The sequence below is a fragment of the Antedon mediterranea genome, chromosome 1 (assembly GCF_964355755.1).
Source record: "Antedon mediterranea chromosome 1, ecAntMedi1.1, whole genome shotgun sequence".
Lineage (NCBI taxonomy): Eukaryota > Metazoa > Echinodermata > Crinoidea > Comatulida > Antedonidae > Antedon > Antedon mediterranea.
Window position 1 is genome coordinate 13618831 of NC_092670.1, and position 19673 is coordinate 13638503.

At 32.8% G+C, this 19673-nt stretch overlaps 1 protein-coding gene across 5 annotated transcripts in view; it reads right to left on the reverse strand.

Moving 5' to 3' along the window:
* Positions 1-19673, reverse strand: part of LOC140057416 (calcitonin gene-related peptide type 1 receptor-like) — an 86238-nt gene that overhangs the window by 26531 nt on the left and 40034 nt on the right. For 2 of the 5 annotated variants that reach the window (XM_072103091.1, XM_072103075.1), the window contains exon 2: positions 7782-7818. The gene's annotated coding sequence lies outside the window, so the exon portion shown is untranslated. Of the gene's footprint in view, positions 1-4235; positions 4402-7781; positions 8018-8055; positions 8227-19673 lie in introns of those variants that run through there. The other 3 variants (XM_072103083.1, XM_072103066.1, XM_072103100.1) reach the window with 3 other exon arrangements.

Consider the following 19673-nt stretch of genomic DNA (forward strand, 5'->3'; position numbering starts at 1 on the left):
TAACAGTCAGGTAAGAACATTTTACGACCATTGCACTCATTAACGTTCGCATTATATATAAGTATCACGTTTTTTTGTATTGTTGTTTTATTGTCTGATTTCTAAATTACATTATATTCTGGGCGCCGTTGATGATGTGTTATCAATGTGTTGACTTTCGGTTCCAAGTTAAAAGAGTTATTATTCGTTAGACAAATAATATTGTCTAAATTTAGATTTGATTTGTCGAAACCGTTGTATACTTAAAAACTACGATACATAAATCGTGTTGTTACTCACTTTTATAGAATAATAATTGGATTTCGTACTTGTACTTTTAATCCTTAAATGGATTATTTAAACGTATAGGCATTCGCACATGGTTAATGTATTTTAATATGATATTAATTACAGCTATGCTACTCTTTGATTTAATTCGTTTAGTTAGAGGAAAAAAATAAGTCGATATAAATTTTAAATACTATAAAGTCTGACTACCGTACCGTACGTAGATGAAACAGAGATACGCCATAACGTTAACGCAGTTGCCATTGCCACTAGGACACAATTCGGGAACTGCGTTGGATCACTATGTCTACGTACAGTACACAAAGAGAGATCCAACCAAACATCCTGACAAGATGTACGTACCGTATCCTCAACTACAAGACTTGAGAAATTCAATATGGAAGTGTATAGTTAATGTACCGCATAACCATCCTTAAGGCCGATTCACACGGAGGCGTCATGTGTTATTGAAATACGTTTTTGTTGTACACATAATATGATAACAATAGATTATATTATTTGATTATGGTATTAGTTGACTTCAGTAGAATTAACAACAGCATAGTATTGGAAATATCTGATTGACACTACACATTTGAAAATATATATCTCTGTTTTTACCGAATATTTGTATATCTAAAATTCAAAACGCATGCAAAGTTTTCCTTTAATAAACACGATAACGGCATTTACAGATACTTATGGTAATCTAAACAGCGCATTACCACATACACATAATCGTTGTGTTGGTATAATACATTATATTCAGAATTTCTTTATTATGCGTATTTATAGATTGAGATGAACAGCGAAATAAGCAAAGAAATGCAATTTAAATTTAATGAATGGAATTACAGGTGCTATCGCCATTGATCGTTCGGTCAATGACGTACTGTATGATGGCGACAGAAGTTTTATTACATAATACCATTCGTACGTATGAGTATCTTATACTATACAACTCAAATGTCATAATAACTTTATCACCCTCATCAATTCTTATTCATAATTACTCCCATTGACAACATTAGTACTATCGTTATTTGCATAACTAAAACTTGAACATCAGATCATCACATTTTTAAGAATGTTTAACTTCTCCAAATCTTCAGCATAGCAACAATCATTACATCAATGTAATACATGTTCAATACTATAATATAACTTCAGTGCCATCACTAGAACATTATCTATTCTTATTCGTAGCACTCCCATCGACAACATTATTAGGCCTACTATCATGTTGTGTTCAGACAAATCACTAATACCTAATACAGTACTTAATCCTCAATAACATCACACGACCTTCTCCATCGTAATCCTCCTCATACACATCCATGGTATCGTTCCATTTTTCCTCCATCATCTCCATTGTCATATACAAAATCATTCTGCTCATCCTCTCCTCATCGTTTCAATCAACCCCATCTCGTTTTCCTCTACAACTTCTTCTTCCTCTTCCATGGCACCTCTTCATTCAAAATTACAATTGCAGGAAATATCATAAGGTAGTCAAAGTAGTTTGAAATGAGAAGGAGATTTTGACGTATAAAGGTGATCTTGTATCAATAAAGCAGACAATCGATGTCCCAACTAAGTACCCAACACAAGTTGACCTTTGGCAGATTGACCTTTTGGCAAATTAATCCCAGAATCCAATTAATCAATATAATATATTGATTAATTGGATTCTGGGATTATAGTATTCTGTTGTGCCTTTGGTTTTTCGATCTCAAGTCCTATACAAATTACTCCCCAGTTTCTCTTAGATAAATTGTAATGTTTCTCTCTAATTTTAGTTTAGTTGATGCTCGCTGCACGGTGAGTTGTAACACTATTTAGGTACATTTCAAATAATAAGAAAACAAAGAAATGCAAATCAGAGAATCCAATTTGTTTATAATACATTTTAATATTTTAATTTTTTCTTGATTGTTATCGTTATTATCCTGTTATCAAGTTCGCATGCGATATATTATTTATTTAAAGCTTAGGGTAATAGTAAAGAGCAACAATTTTCATACAATACATGCGTCACATGTGATCGCGGATTGTGTCAAACACAGTAGACGGAATTTTTGTTAAAATGCATTCACACGGAGATAATTAAAAAGCGTACAGAATTGAACGGAGACGTTTCTGTGAAATTATGTAACAGTGTGAGTTGCGGCATCATGTTATGATCAAATCTTTGGGAAAGTAAACATTAAAAACGTTTATATAGAATCAAATGGTATAAACAAGCAAACACCAAGAAAGTAGTAGAAAATGGAAGAATTAGGGGAATACCTAATTGAAAATCAATATTATATGTTTTTATTCACTAACGTGGAAGGTTTGTTAGGAAGCAATGAAGAGTAAAATCAGAAACTACAGTGCTTGCTTACCGGGTTATCGATGGAAAAACAAACAAGGAAGCAACAACAAAAAAAGCCAGCAGCAATAACAAGCAATTGAATTCATAACAAAACACACAAAAGAAAGAACAAAATAAACGAGAATAACCTCAACATCTTCCACAATCACAATCTAAAATTATTAATTTTTTTTTTTTCCAGAAAATTTCAACACGCTAGTAGAAGCAACAATTACAAATAGCATAACATTATTATTTTTTTAATGTAACAAAATGGTCAACTAAATTCAAAAGTAAAAGAAAAAGATTTTTCTAAAATAATATTATTTCTCTTATTTCTCCAGGTTATTAGGAATGTCCAACTATAGATTTTAGACTAGTCCAGAGAGTCATATTTACACTCTAATAAGATGCTGTAGGCATTTCGTGTTAAAAGCGAATAAACATGTGTTTTAGGGTAATTTTGGGGTTCTGAATTCAAATTTGCTGTTTACCCAGCTCAATTTTTAGATCTTCATCCTTAAAATGTGAAAAACAAAATGGCCGCCATTTCAGACTTATTTTGGCTTATAACTTGACTTTTAAGTGACGTAGCAGGTTAAAAATGGTGTCCATACCTATGTTTGTGATAGTGAAGATTCCAACTATATTGTTATTAAAGTTGCAAATATTCTATTTCAGCCGCCACGTTGAAATTCAAGATGGCCGCCATTTTAAACGTATTATGGCTTATAACTTGACTTTTAATTAACATAGCAAGTTAAAAATAGTTTCTATACCTATGTTTGTGATACTGAGGATTCCAAATATATTGTTATTTAAGTTGTAAATATTCTATTTCAGCCTCCATGTTGGAATTCAAGATGGTCGCCATTTAAAACGTATTTTGGCTTATAACTTAACATATAAGTAACATAGTAGGTTAGAAATGATGTCTATACAGTACCTATGTTTGTGATACTGAGGATTCCAAATATATTGTTATTAAAGTTGTAAATATTCTATTTCAGTCGCCATGTTGGAATTCAAGATGGTCGCTATGTATAACGTATTTTGGCTTATAACTTGAAATATAAATAAGTAACATAGTAGGTTAGAAATGATGTCTATACAGTACCTATGTTTGTGATACTGACGATTCCAAATATATTGTTACTGTATTAAAGTTGTAAACAGCCGCCATGTTGAAATCAAAGATGGCACCTATTTTAAACACACACACACAGGGTAGTAACAAAGTGCGAGGCAAACAAACAAATGAAAATGAAAAACTCACAAAGGGATTGTTCTTTATGTGTAAAATATTTTAAAACGAGATAGATGAATGATGATCATTGTCAAGTGTTTAGAAAAATATGAGAAAATTAATGAAAAAAGGAGGTAATACGGAATTCATAAATGTAAAAATGTTACTGATGAAATTTGGAATTAAAAAAATGTGTTAAATAATATGATTTAATGACATGAGATAATAGCAATGTGAATAAAAGTAGTGTTTGCGCCACAAAAGAAAAAAAAATATATATATATACAGTATATAAACATCACAGAATAAATTCTAATCCGCCCGATATAATGAAATTTAATTAGAAAAAATAAAAATGATAGAAACCTGTGAGAATGAGAAAAAGCCCTCTCCGAGATTCAAACCCGGAACCTTCTGCTTGATATGCAGATCTCCTAACCATTAGACCACTGGTGTTTTCATTGTATTGTTCCAATTCGATTGTGCGAGGCAGCGAGGTACACCAAGTATAAGTGTGAGGCATGCGTCGCATATAGTTTACAATTTCAAAAAGGTGCGAGGCATATTATAGTTTACAATTTCAAAAAGGTGCGAGGCATTTCTTAACGTGCTATTATGCTATATTATAGGCCTAATAATTAATTATTTATATTTTTAAAATAGGCCTAGCGTATCGAAATAGATTCGTGTATACACTCATCATGCTATGTTGTTTATTTTTATGTAACGATTGTTTTTTCATTCAAGTCATATCGTGTATAAACATATGTTAAATGTATACAAACAACAATTGATAAAGACATCAGTATAATAATAATATATAAATTGAGAAAACTAATAAAAAGTAGTGTATAATTTAATTTATTTATGCATTGATATTACCATATATTAATGATTGTTGTGAAATTTGGGGTAACACTTATAAAAGAACAGTACAAAATGTTTACAAAAAAAAGGTACTGTAATTTATAAAACTAGGAAGTGTAGACGATGGTTCTCGGAATGATAATGACTCGGGACGTAAACAGTTTTAGAAGGACATTCTGGCCTGGACAATTTCGGTCGGTTACCATTATTTAAATGCTTTTGATATTCGTAAAACAAAACGTACTCACTAACCTAAGTGTCTTAGATGATTAATAGCGTTTAAGGCGTATAGTGTTTATTGTAGATATGAAAAGTGGTAAAAAAGAATAACAAATGCTTGGTAAATTGTAGATAACAGTCCGAAGAAATCTACTAAAAATAATATAATTGGGTTATAAATATAATATTGTGGATGGGCGTTTATTAGATGTAATTGGGGTGGGGTTGAGTAGCGAGATAATTATTTTAATTGATGTTTTATTGGGGAGGTGTTCCGGGCGTTTATTCAAATAAATACCATCCTAATTGGTATAATTATGATTATTCCGCGACACAGTGGCCTAAGAAGAAAGACGTTTTAGACGGCTTGCAACATGGGCAGAAGTATCCCAGGGGCCTGACGGGACACAGATAGCGCACAGTATACATAAAGTCTTGGCAGATTACTCAACAACTCGGCTATCGGGGTTTATGTACTACTATTACATAGTAGTATATACCTTCACACGCGCGGTCCGAAAATAAACAAAAAAACAAAATGGCTATCGCCACCAAGCACCAACGGCCAACTTAGTTGAAACAGGTAGTTGTTTTACAACTCCCTGGTTGAAACCAACACCTTACCGTGAACCCGGAAATTACTTCTACCGGGCGTAGAGTTAAAATTTACCGATTGAAATCAGAAAATTTCTTATAAAACCCTTTATAATATCTTCCTAAGATAGACATATGGAACAATAGCGTCGATGTGAAAACTAATGTTATCAAATCTATGTTTCGCGGTACATCTGAGATAGATAAGGTAGGTATCCAAGGCGGAGATTTGTACCGAAGTTTTTGCATTGTGCTCGCCTATGTCAGAATTAACCATAATTTATATATAGATTATCAATAGTGTAAGATGATAGCATTAGCCATAGTAGTAAATGATACTGGATACCAGAAGAAGTAGAGGTTTCGTTTTGAGGTTTTTTCATCTACAGTATTATATAAAATGCCTTCAATTCAGAATAAGGAAATAGAATTAAGATTCACGGCCAAATGATAATAAGGACTAAAACAAAGTGGAATGCGTCAATTTCTCATGCATTTATTGGTGAAAAACACGTTTAATCTCAATATATTTGTTAATTTGTCAATAAAAATGCTGTAATATGTTACTGCTGATACTGTTCTGTTTTCAAAGAATAATAATCGATCCTAAATTTTGGGAAATGATAAAATGATGCCTCGCATTTTTTGATGATGGTAAAACGATGCCTCGCATAAATTTCTGACTTGCCTTGCTTTTGCGCATATCCTAGGCCTGTTGTGCATGTAGTTCTCTGTGCCCTGGGGACCTGTGAACACCTGCACATAGCCGGCCTAGCCCATTAAACAATTATTACGCAATAAACATTAAGCTATATATGCTTTGCAATTAGTGGTAATATGTAGGCCTACACACATAAATATAAGTTTAATTTATAGTATAATAATTAGATATCAAATTAATAGTTTTCATACAATAATATCGTGGATTTATATAGCGCCTAATGTTGTGAAACATTATTACCCCAGTCTATTGGATCGGGACTAGTCTGTTTATCAATTTCACAATAATGTTTTGTTTGTTTTTGGTAATGAGTGAAACAACACGATCACATGTAGCAAAATCACAAGTCTAAGCTACATAATTGCTTTGGTGTGAAATGCAAATAATTATTTAAAAAACATGTATAATCTTCGACAGTAAATTACTTGAACTTGATGCTTTTGCTATATAAGTACATTTCTTTAATTAATAATTTAGAGATTTTGTTTTTAAACACAGAATTGATCAGTTTATACTCTGAAATCACCGCTTAACATCACGTTTTGTTCTCCACCTCGGGAATAAACACATTCTGTGTTTTACATTGTAAAATTAAGAAGAAGAGCCTTTAAAAGTTCAGTTGTTAAAGAAGTAATTATTTGTATCGTAAAGGGCATGATTTATTGTTGCGCAAATGTATTTCAATTCTGTTCGTGCCGATGCTTGTGTATATGTTATGGTCTGTTACAATACATTAATGATTTTTTTCAGTATCGTAAATAAACTGATAACTGTGATTCTGCTTACCGCATTTAACTGTTAGAGTGCTATGACAGAATAGACAACTAGAATTATTTTCAGATGTTGTTTTAACTATTGTAAACAACGTCATAAAAACGTATCGATGAAAATAGTATGACAAATATTATGCGATGAAACCAACACGGGTATAAATAATCACTAAATGCGTTTTTACGCAACGAATAAAGGACTGATGATGTAGAGTTGTCGTTCAAAAGGGCTTCGACTCTACATCACCTTGACAACTAAATTCCCAACGTATCGTAATGTCCATGTTATTGCCTTTAAATGTGAACGTTAGGCTCGTGTCACAATAGCCTAAGCCTACTCCAAACCAGCGATTATCTCATTTTGCCTCTGGTATTAGATAAATACTTGACAACTGTAAAGCAGCGTTCACACACAAATATCCGATATTATTTTTCATACTTCGTGACCATTCTTAATTATTCCGAGTCGTTGTTTTTAGTCCGTGTTCCATAACCGATTGGATTTGGGACCCGATTCTCGGTATTGTATCTAAATTTAACCAGTAACACAGGAAAATTCCGTAATACAGTATCGTATACCATAACATAACCCAGGGAAGAGTGCCTGCCTAACTCTTAATCTAACCTTCTGTGGTACAGGCATCACATGCGATACATAATTTATACGATTTCTTTATTAGTAGGCCTACTGTAGGCAAAGATAATCATTTTACTGCCTAATACTTTATTATTTGTACTTACCTCTTCTGCTAGGACCGATTTTCTTCAATAGATATACCTATGTAAAATAAATTAGAAACGATAGTTTAAAATACTATAATATGCTCTTCGGTAAATCCTCAATGTTGTTCTCCAACACTAAATGATGCGAATAATGAATAATGGAACTAACGGATCCTTCAGCGACTTGACTTTGACACTGGGGAATTCACAGAATAGTGCTATTTAGAAGTGAGTGTTTTGTTAGGCAAAACGTATTGTTGTCGAATTCTCCTTTCTTACGATGTTTACAAACCTCTTAGCAAAACATAATTTCAATACTAAGTATTTCAGCACGTCCATGGTATTGTAAAGTAACTTAATCCAATAGAAGTTGAAATTTTTCAGCTATAATAACAAGCTCTACTGTGTCGTCATAATGAACTTATTGATCTTATCCAGACACTATTGGAGCTTTGATCAAATAATACTAGAAATGAAATTTAATAACAACTCGAGTAATTGTATAAGTGCAAACAGTGAATTAATTGACTTTATTGTTAGTGTGTTTATTACACATACCGTAAATATGTTACAACCACTTCCTCAAATGTATGCACACGTAATAATTTTAGAAAATACTTCCGTAATAATGCTTGAAGATTTATTATAAAATGTTATATAATATTATTTAATACATAATTATCTATATTAATATTATTATTGTTATACATAGTTTAAGGAAATATCATTGTATGGAAATACGCGTTAAAAGTAAATAAATCCTTATGGACTGAAAACAGTACAACCATTATGTATTTGAAACTTGGAGTTACATTTTGTAACAACCCTTTTATATTTAATTTCTATTAACATAAAAGAACATCACACTTTAATAATTTTATAGATTGAACAGGCGCTATATTTAAACTATTTTGTTTCAAGATACATTTTCTCTTTGATGGGACGGGACACAACTAGAACCTATGCAGCACTCATGTCAGAGTCACAGTCACAGATGAAGGAATGATTGAAATTCTATTAATCAAAATATTTACTTATTTAATCAATACGTGGTCGACAACTATTTACATTATGTGTACTTAAATAATACAGTAAACACTTCAACTTGGAGCAGTTGCTTATGTTGTAACAAGTTCTACCACTGCTAATCACATTTCAAATGTGTTTTATTCAAAACACGAACTTACTCATAAACATGAACTCACTCATAAACATGAATCTATTCATAAAAAAAAACTTATTTATAAACACGATATTTAAAAAATTATAAAAACCACTTTATTCCATCAATTAAATTTTTCTTAAAATAAAAGTAACACGCTGGTAAACATCATTACAACACATTCTAAATAAATTTACATTTTAAAATTGCTTCTTCTGAAGTTTTTCAAGGTATAGCTTAGTTTATTGAAAATCATAACAAAGCATCAAACACAGAGATAGCCCTATACAGTAGATTGAAAGATTGGTTTCCGAAGATTTATCTTGGCAATTATCATTGGGTGCCAGCGACCCCTTTTATGAATGGATGACATACCCGACGTCATATTAATTGATTACATTATCAGTAATGTTATGTAGTTCAGGTTTGATAATATGAATGAGACTTCGTTTGGTTTTAGAAAAATAAAATCCCACTTTAGCATGGCGCCAATCATACAAATGATTAAATACATAAAGAAATAAATAAAAACATTTTGGTTCTATCACGACACCAGGCCTGAATTAAATACAAAATTCAATTACATAATGATATACACGACAGTTCATGCACAACATTATTGCCAGTGGCATATTTTTTACCACACTGAACTACATAATGGCAAAGGTCATATTTTAGTAGTTGATAAAATGCTTAATATATATCTCTTAAAACGACAAATAAATCATAACATTGCAAGATAATTAAGCCTTGTTATTCATATTATGCAGTTTGATTGATAAATCTCAATAATAATTTGCTCTATAATTATTCTAATTATAGAGATGAAGAGCACTATCAAATCCTATTATTTTCTCATAAATTAAACATAGCTACAACCAGTTTAGTACTAACTAGCCGATTATCGGTGCTGTATCTACAATTTACTTTGATTGTTTCCGCCAAACATACACATTTTAAGCAATGATACTTGGATAGAATTAGTAACCTTCCTCAAATTATACAAACGTCATAAAAAAATCGGTAACCTTTTCGAAAAACATACACACTTCATCAAGAAACGATTTATACCTTGATGATCAAAATTATAAGAAATATATTGTCAAACATATACAACTTTATCAAGAATAAACCTTTTTGTACCTACATACAATTCGGAATCTTTTCGCCAAACACAATACACAATTTCATAAAGAATAAACTTTTAGTATGATAAAATTATCGACGTGTCTTGATGAAATGTATGTTTTGAAGAACATTTCAGAATTTTATCCAAGTACTAAAATAGTCACACATTTAATCAAGTATACCAACATATCAAAATTACCCATGTATAAAAACGTTTTGTTTTCATTTTTTGAAGTTTGTTAGACGGAAATATACCGAAATTAACAAATGACAATACCGTAAGGGGAATACTATTCTTGTTTTGTTGGCAGAGTTCATGTTAACCAATATTACCAAGACCGTATACATTTGGCAAAAATATTTCACCAACAATCAAACACGTAGGTTTACAGTGAACGGTAACAACGACAAGGCTACTAATCTAAACTTAGAGTGTAGTAATAATAGTTAGCAATGCTCTATCATTTATTCTATATATTATTATTGGCCAGAAAGCGGTTAAGAGTAAACATCAACAGCAATAATAAAAAAAATCACAAGCAACATGCAATCAAATATTTAGATTAATAGCAAAAACAATACCAATAACAATAACACATAAAACATCATAAAAACACAATTTCTAACAGTAATGGGATTACTGTACTTTGAAAACTTTTCAGTCAACAATGTTTTTTTATAGTAACATATTCAATTTTTGAAAGAAAGTGAATGTTTCATTCGACTATTTCATTTACTAATTTATTCTCTAAGGTTCATCTGGAATGGCTGCCCTTTTGGAATACCATTAAAGATGTATGGGGAAAATATCTTTAAACACTATCTCTTTCACAAGAGGCAATATTACGCAAACCCTGAAGATGTGCACTGCTGTTGACGCTGTGGTGTGTGTAAACTCCGGAGTTTTGATGGAGATAGATAATACATATGTGTATTTCTTTTTTTTTTGTAACATCAATCCAGAGAAATTTAAATCCACATTTTTGTGACAATTAAATTACTTTGAACTTTTATCTTTGATAAGGTATACGTGTGTAACATTTTAACTAACTTATGCAGACATCCTTCAAAGCAATAGTTACAAAAAAAAAAAGACCAGTCATGCGCAGTAACCATTTTGTACATTAATTGACATAAAAATAGCATGAAATGCATTACTCTTAGCTTAGCGGTCTGATCGGTTCAATTCAACTTCAGTATATTATAACCTTTTACCACATGCTGTTAAAAAACGAATCAAAATATCCAAGTTATTGCGAAGTTGCTTGCGGCTATTATGAAGTTAATTTGCTGTTTTATTCCTAGAAGACTATATCTATGAGCTATTAAGATGCTAAATGAATATTTTAAAGACCTTATTTCTATTTGAATGTCTACAAGTTTGCAGACCCAATCAAAAACAAAACTAAACGTATCTGACAATTATTGTTTGAATCAAAGGACACTGAATCGCCACATTAACCTGCGGTACTGTGCATCGCAACCTGGTTAAATGAAAGGTAAATGCTAAATCACCTTTTGAGTATAACTAGGCTATATCATTATGGACAAGTATGACTACAGGGCAAAGAGTTAAAAAAAATAATAAGACGAGTTTTCTACAGTTTGCTGGACACTGCAGAAGAAGAGTACTGTCCGAGCTGGTGACCTCGAGGCAAAGACAATGAATCAATTGGAAGGCCATCGCAACGTCTGTGTGGATCTGCTGCAAATGGATAACAGTCCGTCGGAAGACGATACATAGATAGAATACTTTACTACTGATTGTAAAAACAAAAATACTTTTACAATTTACATAACCTAGATTATTCTTTTTAATAAATGGTACGGTAGTCTTTCTCAAGCTTGATTCCCACTAGGACACAACGCAAGGACGTAAGACGCGCAACGCAGGCGAATTGACAAATCAAAAACGATAGATTATTCGAACTGTCACTTGTGATTGGTCAATTCCCTAGTACTGCGGCTTACGTCCTTGTGTTGCGTCCTAGTGGGAAACAAGCTTTGACGGACTAAGCTATATACACACTTGTTCTGTTTTTTGAACGAGTACGGTGCCTTTCAATAAACACAATAATGAAGCTTCTTCCGTTCTATGAAACAGAACAAGTGTGAGTGGGTTTAACACATTTCAGACTTTCACCAGATCATTTACGGCATCAATTGATAGAAATTACGAATTTTGCTTAGACCTATTCTACACAAAACCGTTGTGTCAATATAAGTGCGAATACGAAGAGTTATAATATGTGGTCGGTCATTCCAGTGGATGTTCAGGGTGGTGCCTGACTACATACCCAACACCGAAGTCCTCTTAAAAGCTGGTGTAACCAGTATTGAGTCCATGTTGATGAAGATGCAGCTACGTTGGGCAGGACACATCTCCAGAATGGAGGACCACCGATTACCAAAATTAGTACTATACGGAGAACTATCTTCCGGCCATCGAAATATAGGAGCCCCAAAGAAAAGATTCAAAGACAACCAGAAGAAAAACCTAACTTCTGGTCACATTAACCATAACCAATGGTCCACAATAGCCAAAAACCGTGTGGCCTAGCGGCACACCACCCACCAAGTGGTCAACTCCTTCGAAAACACACGCAGGATAGCCCTTGAAGAAAAAAGAAAAAGAGAAAAAACCGAAATGCTGAACCACAACCACAAGAGTTGCACCCGACATTCCTCTGCAGCCGGGACGGACATGCCTTTCTCGCATCGGACTTGTAAGCCACAAACGAGCCTGCAGACGCGGACAAACCCCTTCATAAAATCTTCGTTTGCCGCAGCAAAGCCAAGAAGAAGAAGAAGAATGTGGTCGGTAATACATAATCATAAAGTCGATTATCTGTACCGATACTTTGTACAATATCATAAACAATTGTGATATTAGATTAGGCGTATGGCATATGATACAAACGTCACATGTGACCCATATATGACAGGGTATCACATAATGAGCCTATGCTACTGAATAATAAGAAATAATGCGGAGCTGCAGTGGGCCATAGAGAAGAGCTATATCCATTACCCGAGTAGAGACAAGCATGTATCCGTTACGCTCTATTGCCTTTGGTGTTTCTGTACCGTGTAATTTAAACTTAAATCAACTATCCCCTTTAAGTCAAACAACCTGTCAACTAAAAATAATGTCATTATTGATTATCACAATACATTACATTCACATTGTATATCTTATGTCAGTATTGCGCATCGTGTCCTAAAAAAGGTCATCGTTCGTAATATATGCATTAGTAACCAACTTGTAACAGATATGTTTATAATATAACCGGCATTTGTCAATTCAGCTTTCTAAAGTTGCAGAGAGTTAATAAGAACTATGGATTAGGCTCATACCAGATCCAGTTATTACAGCAACATTTACTGAATAAAAGGTAAACTGTATGACGACAACGATGACCGAGACGACGATGCAGTTGACGATCGTAATACTTTATATAATCCAGTACGATCTGTCACCTCTTCATGTAAACTACTTTTTTTGCGGCGCAATTTGACTAACATACGCTAATTAGGTGGGCTTTTCAAAATAGAAGTGGGACATTATTTGTTAAATCACTTTCTTTTCACTTTTGTGATAAGATGAATTGTCATAAACTTGTGGATGTTGATAGAATTCTTCATTGTTGTTTGAGAATGTGACACAAAGTTATGTGTAGACCTTATCCGCACTGTCCAGATAGTTTAAATGATTTCACGAACAATTCAAATGATTTCACAAACGGCATTTGTCATTTTAAATGATTTATCAAAAGTCCACGAATATTTCATAGTGATGTTTTACATGGCCCACGGACTGAAGAATATTCTTTAGTCCATGCACGGCCACAAGTATTTTAAATGATTTCTCACACGACCACCACATATCAATTATTAAATGGGTTTTCAAACGGACATATATTTCAAACCATTTTTCACACGGCTACGCACATTTCAAATAATTGTTCACACGGCTATGGACATTTTAAAATGATTTCTCACAAGGAAATAAATTTTACACATTTAAACGATTTCTCTGGCGGCCACGAATATTTCAAATGAGTTTTCACACGGCCATTGACATTTCAAATGATTTCTCACACGGACACAGCAATATCAAATGACTTTTTACACGGCTACGGACATTTCAAAAGATTGTTCCCACGGCTATGAACATTTGAAATGATTTCTCACACGGCTTTGAACATTTCAGATGATTTCTCACACGGCTTCGGACATTTCAAATGACTTTTCACACGTTTACGGACTTTTTAAATGTTAATTCTCACGGCTACGGACATTTCAAATGATTTCGCTTACCTATATTGACACTGACCCAATTTTTAAATATTATATGATATTGACATTATAACATTTCAGCCGAGGATATTTATTACCGAACCATTTCAAAACTACTTAAAGACACAAAGCTCATAAAAATCTTTCAGTATGAGATTACCTCGGGATACTTCACAGACGTCTAGTCTACATTTATTTTATATAATAAATAACACGATATCATTGGTGATTAACATTTTATTATTTGCCATATATTTCATTCAAAATAATAAATCTATATTTCAATCATAAATATCATTGGTCAATCTACAGTTTTCGTAAATTAAATAAATACTATAATTATTAGTGTTTAATTTATTTTTTTTTTTCAATTCAGTTCGCATAATACCTAATGTTCATGTTAAATTGATGGCTAAACATTATTATAATATTGCAGTCGATTTTAATCGTTTTTTTTTTAGATTGAAATATAAAAAAAAGACAAAACGACGCCATGAATTACTAATAAATTCAGTATACCAACGAGTTTTCTTTTTATAAAACAATACACGGGAATCACTCTGCTGTATCTCCAAATATTGTACTTCAGTATTATAGCAACATTTTGCTCTGATACTGTGCCACATGGATCATATATGCCGGCTACATTAAGGCCGCCATACTCTAACCCAACTTTAACATTTGAATTGCCTATAACATTGTGCAAAGTGTATCCAGTACCAAGAATCGGCTAAAGTATAGTATTGTGTTACCTTTTAAATTGTGATTACAAAACAGGCTTATATAACGTAAAAACATTTTCACGAATGATATAACAAATAAAATAATTAATAATTAAATTAGTTTGATCTTATTACAATAGATGGAAGACGACGTGTAATATTGTATAGTTTAGTTTGTCAAAAATTAATAACTCGTTTAATAAATTATGTAATGATAAATCCAATGATAATACAAGTGGGATGATTCCACAGAAGACAAAATAGCTAAATTAACATATCCACATTTTTCTTCACACCTACACTAATATTTAAATCAACAAAACGAATTACTGTATTCATAATTATAATGATACATTTAAATTCAGCCGAAGCACGTTATTTGAAGAAAACATATTATACGGGATATTTTATAGTGGAAATTTCATACTACTAAAATATTGTGTAATAACATTAAAAACACATAAATACATAAAGTTGTCTGATTGAATGTTCTTTAGTTATTATATTTTGAAGTAAATTTTGAAATTGCTTTAGTTTTCAAATCATGTTTAATACATCTTGTGATTTCCAAACCCCCATTAAAACGATTTTCGTAATTTAATAGCTTAAACGACACATGATACGCGTTTATATTTCAATGGAGTATGTAAATTTCCCTAGTTGACGTGTATCAAGCATTAAAACGCATTTATAATGCTAATTTCAGAAAGAAAATCAACTTCATTGGGACTCAGTTTATTATGTTTCTGTCGTGCAGAAAATAAGAAAGCGCCGGTTAATCTCGATCATATCAACACAACGGTTAATGAAACTCCTCATGCCATTGTTCAATAGAAATACCGTGTACAGTATATCACTTGTGGATATCGAGAGAGTCTGTGTCAATGTTAGGGTCATAGTGTATGATACAGACGCCACATGCTAAAGGTGTACATCATTATATTATGGAGTTTGTCAATGATACTGAACACATTTTTATCGATACATACTAAAATAAAAAATAAACTAATCAGTCAACCAATCAAACCGTATATGAGGTAATAGGCCAACCATTTTTGTACATATAGGCTTTTGATAGTCAGTTTGACTCTATCTTAGTGACAGATGAAGAATCGGGTAAATATGCCAATATTCTTTCTTATTATCTAATCTACACGTAAGTTTACCGTATATCATATAGTATATACATTCTTAACTTACACGTTGTGCATATTTACCAGCCTATTATATCTCTTAGGAGGTGGTGAATGTCTGCTAGTAGCTCCTAAGACTAGAGCAACTGCTAAGCAGTTCCAACACTGTTGAATTCCCTACCAATTTCAACCAGACAGGGACTACCCAAAATTCGCGCAAGACCCATGGACGCAACGCAGTGACACATATAGACGCAACTCAAGTGAGTTGACCAATCACAAGCGAGTTGAAATTTCCTTTCCAAACGTTGCTGTTCATTAATTTAAATTGTTGCCACTTCTCGTCTATTCTAATTTATGTAATTGAGAGATTGCCTATATAAGAATAAACTATTATAATTAATATTACATAATAAAAAAAAAACCCAAATCGATCGATAATAAATAAATAAGAAATCAATGACTAGTCCCTAAATATCCAACCGTCAGATCAGACAACTACCAGAAACATGAAGTCAACAAACATTCTTCTGTCAGACATCTAGATTAGTCAGTCAATCAGAGTGAAGTAAATCATTTTAAAGAATGGACCATGGCGCTATTCACTGCTACGATAAGTAGGCCTACATTTTCCAGAATCTTAGGGCCTGTTCGTAGGGGTTGAAAATACCAGCTTATTCCCGATTTCCGTTCGCGTGATCCAATTAACTTTTGCCTCAGGCTACAAAAAATTCGAGGTAAAATGTTCACCAAATTTGCAGGTTATTTCAGCGATAATCCAATTATACTCGGCCTTCGAGGATAATAAATCTCCGATAGAGGCAATGTGTCAAATTTTGACAAACGTTCGCTGCCTAGGCCCGTCATTTCTCCTACGAAGCTCTTCCATACACGCTTCGAGAGCGATCGTCAGCTGGTGCTGTCCTTGTTGGTGTAGACCGCTTAGTAGGCCTAGCTGGTCGGGGAGCCGCTGGTCGGTGGTGTTTCCGTCGTGTAACATTGGGCTCAAATTCTTCGTCAATGAGTAAAATAATGGTCGTCAGGAGAAGGCATATTTCGGCAGGATTATCGGCGTTAAGAGGCATAAGGTTTGTCGCAAGGATAAGCAGTGTAAAAGGTAGCAAGTAATTGTTATTGTAAAGAAAGATCGCGAGTAAAAAATATACAACACGAAACTAGCGTGCGAAAATGGGGTCGTAGGTTGTAAAGACAACTGACCTTAAAACGTAATTTCCGGTTTGTGATTCGTCGATTAAGCATAAGCGGTTAAATATTTCAAGTACGAACAACGCTCAATTTATAACCCGAGGCATGGGTGAAATTAAGCGCTTATTTTAACCACCGTACGAACACGACCATAGGTAAATTGTGTGACAAAAAAAAAAGTTGTTGACATGTGATTGATGTATCATAGACTCTAACCTTTTACCTATACTCTCCATGATGCACCACATGTGATCATTGAGATGCTGTATTATATAATTTACCTAAACTACTATTAAATAATATTCATAAGGCATTGAAAATCGAGTTCAACAACTTCTTCCATTCCGATCCAGGAAGTGTGAAAGAAAATGTATAAACTTACAAAACATGTGATCAAGGAATGTTACAAAGCTTCCGAGCTGTAGCCTAAGCATTACAAATCAAGAGGTTGTCCGTTTCTTACCATTTTCTTCCCACCCATTGGTGAATTTCACATCACATGTCAACTCGGTCAATGATATGGTATTTGCTTAATCCACTTTATTCGCGTGCCATAGACAAAGTCTCAATAATAATAACACACAGTTGGTAGGGTTATTGAATCAATGTTGTTGATTTGTTACCACATACAAGAGGAGTAGGGACGTACAGAATCGATTAATTTCTTTCAAAGCACTAAAGATTAACTCTTACTAGACTAGAACAAATATACTTTGTCGTGATACAAGTAAGTGTTATTTGTTCAAACTTCAAAACTGAAGTGTTACCGTAGTCTGTTAAGAAAATTAATTGTTATTTTTTTTTCTACTTATACATACTATCAATTTCTCACTATTGTCAAGAATAAAAGTAATAACAAGCTAAGCCTTCATTCAATTTTCAATTCAATATCATTGCATTCATTCATTTAATTTAGATTGTGTTCATTGTCTCAAAATTCACTAATGGTAACAATAATAACTATAAAAATAGATCTCTAAAATACAACACAAACATAAAAAAAAAGGTATCACAGAAACTTACAAGATATTTACTGTAGTAAAAAGGGTCTAAATTACGTTTAATGAATTAGGCCTAATTAGAGATTAGGTCAATATTTCTGTGCAAAACGACTTGCTGGAGCGTAAAGTGTTGCGTCCAGTGGCAGTGTCACGATTCGTGGCAATAAATGTTTAAGGTTTTTCATGAAATTATTTTTAAAATGTGTAAGTGAATGACAACAAACATCATCATCATCATTATTTGTGTGTTATTATACTTAAAGTTGTGTATTCTAAAAGAAAATACATAACATGATTACAATACTGTATTATCTTAAGGTTTCAGTTTATTGATTTCAATTGCGCACAGGCTAGAATAAAAAATAATGTGAAATTGTGTTTAGATCTACATATTTGCATATGTATATTAGGGGAGTAGAACTTTATGAGGTGGGGGGGGGGGGTGGGGTCGCTGAGGTTTGGCGTGTTGTTGTAGGTGAACATGAAATATAAATTTTATTTTATTTATTTTATTTTATTCAATTTCCAGATAACATACACAAATCATAAACAAGGTACGGCATCATTCAATAAAACAGAACAAAAGTACTATGAAAAAAAAGAAGTCGCAATTCGATTGCTTATGACAATATGGATCCACCACTGACCAAATGTCTAAATTGGTTGTATAGTAGTTGAAGGGTAGGTTATACATTATAGTCACATCTGCTGAACACATCTACCGTGAAGTGAATACATTATTATGGATATATACATAAATAAATGATTTCTTTTAAAGTGCAATTGTGATTATTACAAAAACAGAAAAATGCCTCCGGAAATATCCTCACCGTGTTCACCTTTACCAATCTGAAGAATGGTTGAGAATGATTAGTTTTAAGTATAATTCCGAACTGTTCATTGCGCGTCTATGAATTTGACGTAATTATGCGTACACGTCTATGCCATTTTTTTTTATTCGCACGTCAATGGCTTTAATAAGACTATTTTATGCCTTATGTATAAAAATTCAAGTTCAGTATTTCTATTCTTAAATGTTGGTTGCCAGAGAGGTAACCTTTAAAAAATATAACAATTGTTCTTCAAGAACAATAAAATACAACAATAATGAACGTATGACGTCAGCGAATACACTAAAAGTTTGAAACGCCTATTAACACGAGGTTTACAATAATTAAAGTGTAAGTAACAATGGTGAGTATGAACTGTTAAAAACAATTAGTTTTCTAATCTGCAACATCTATTAATATCCGTTTACG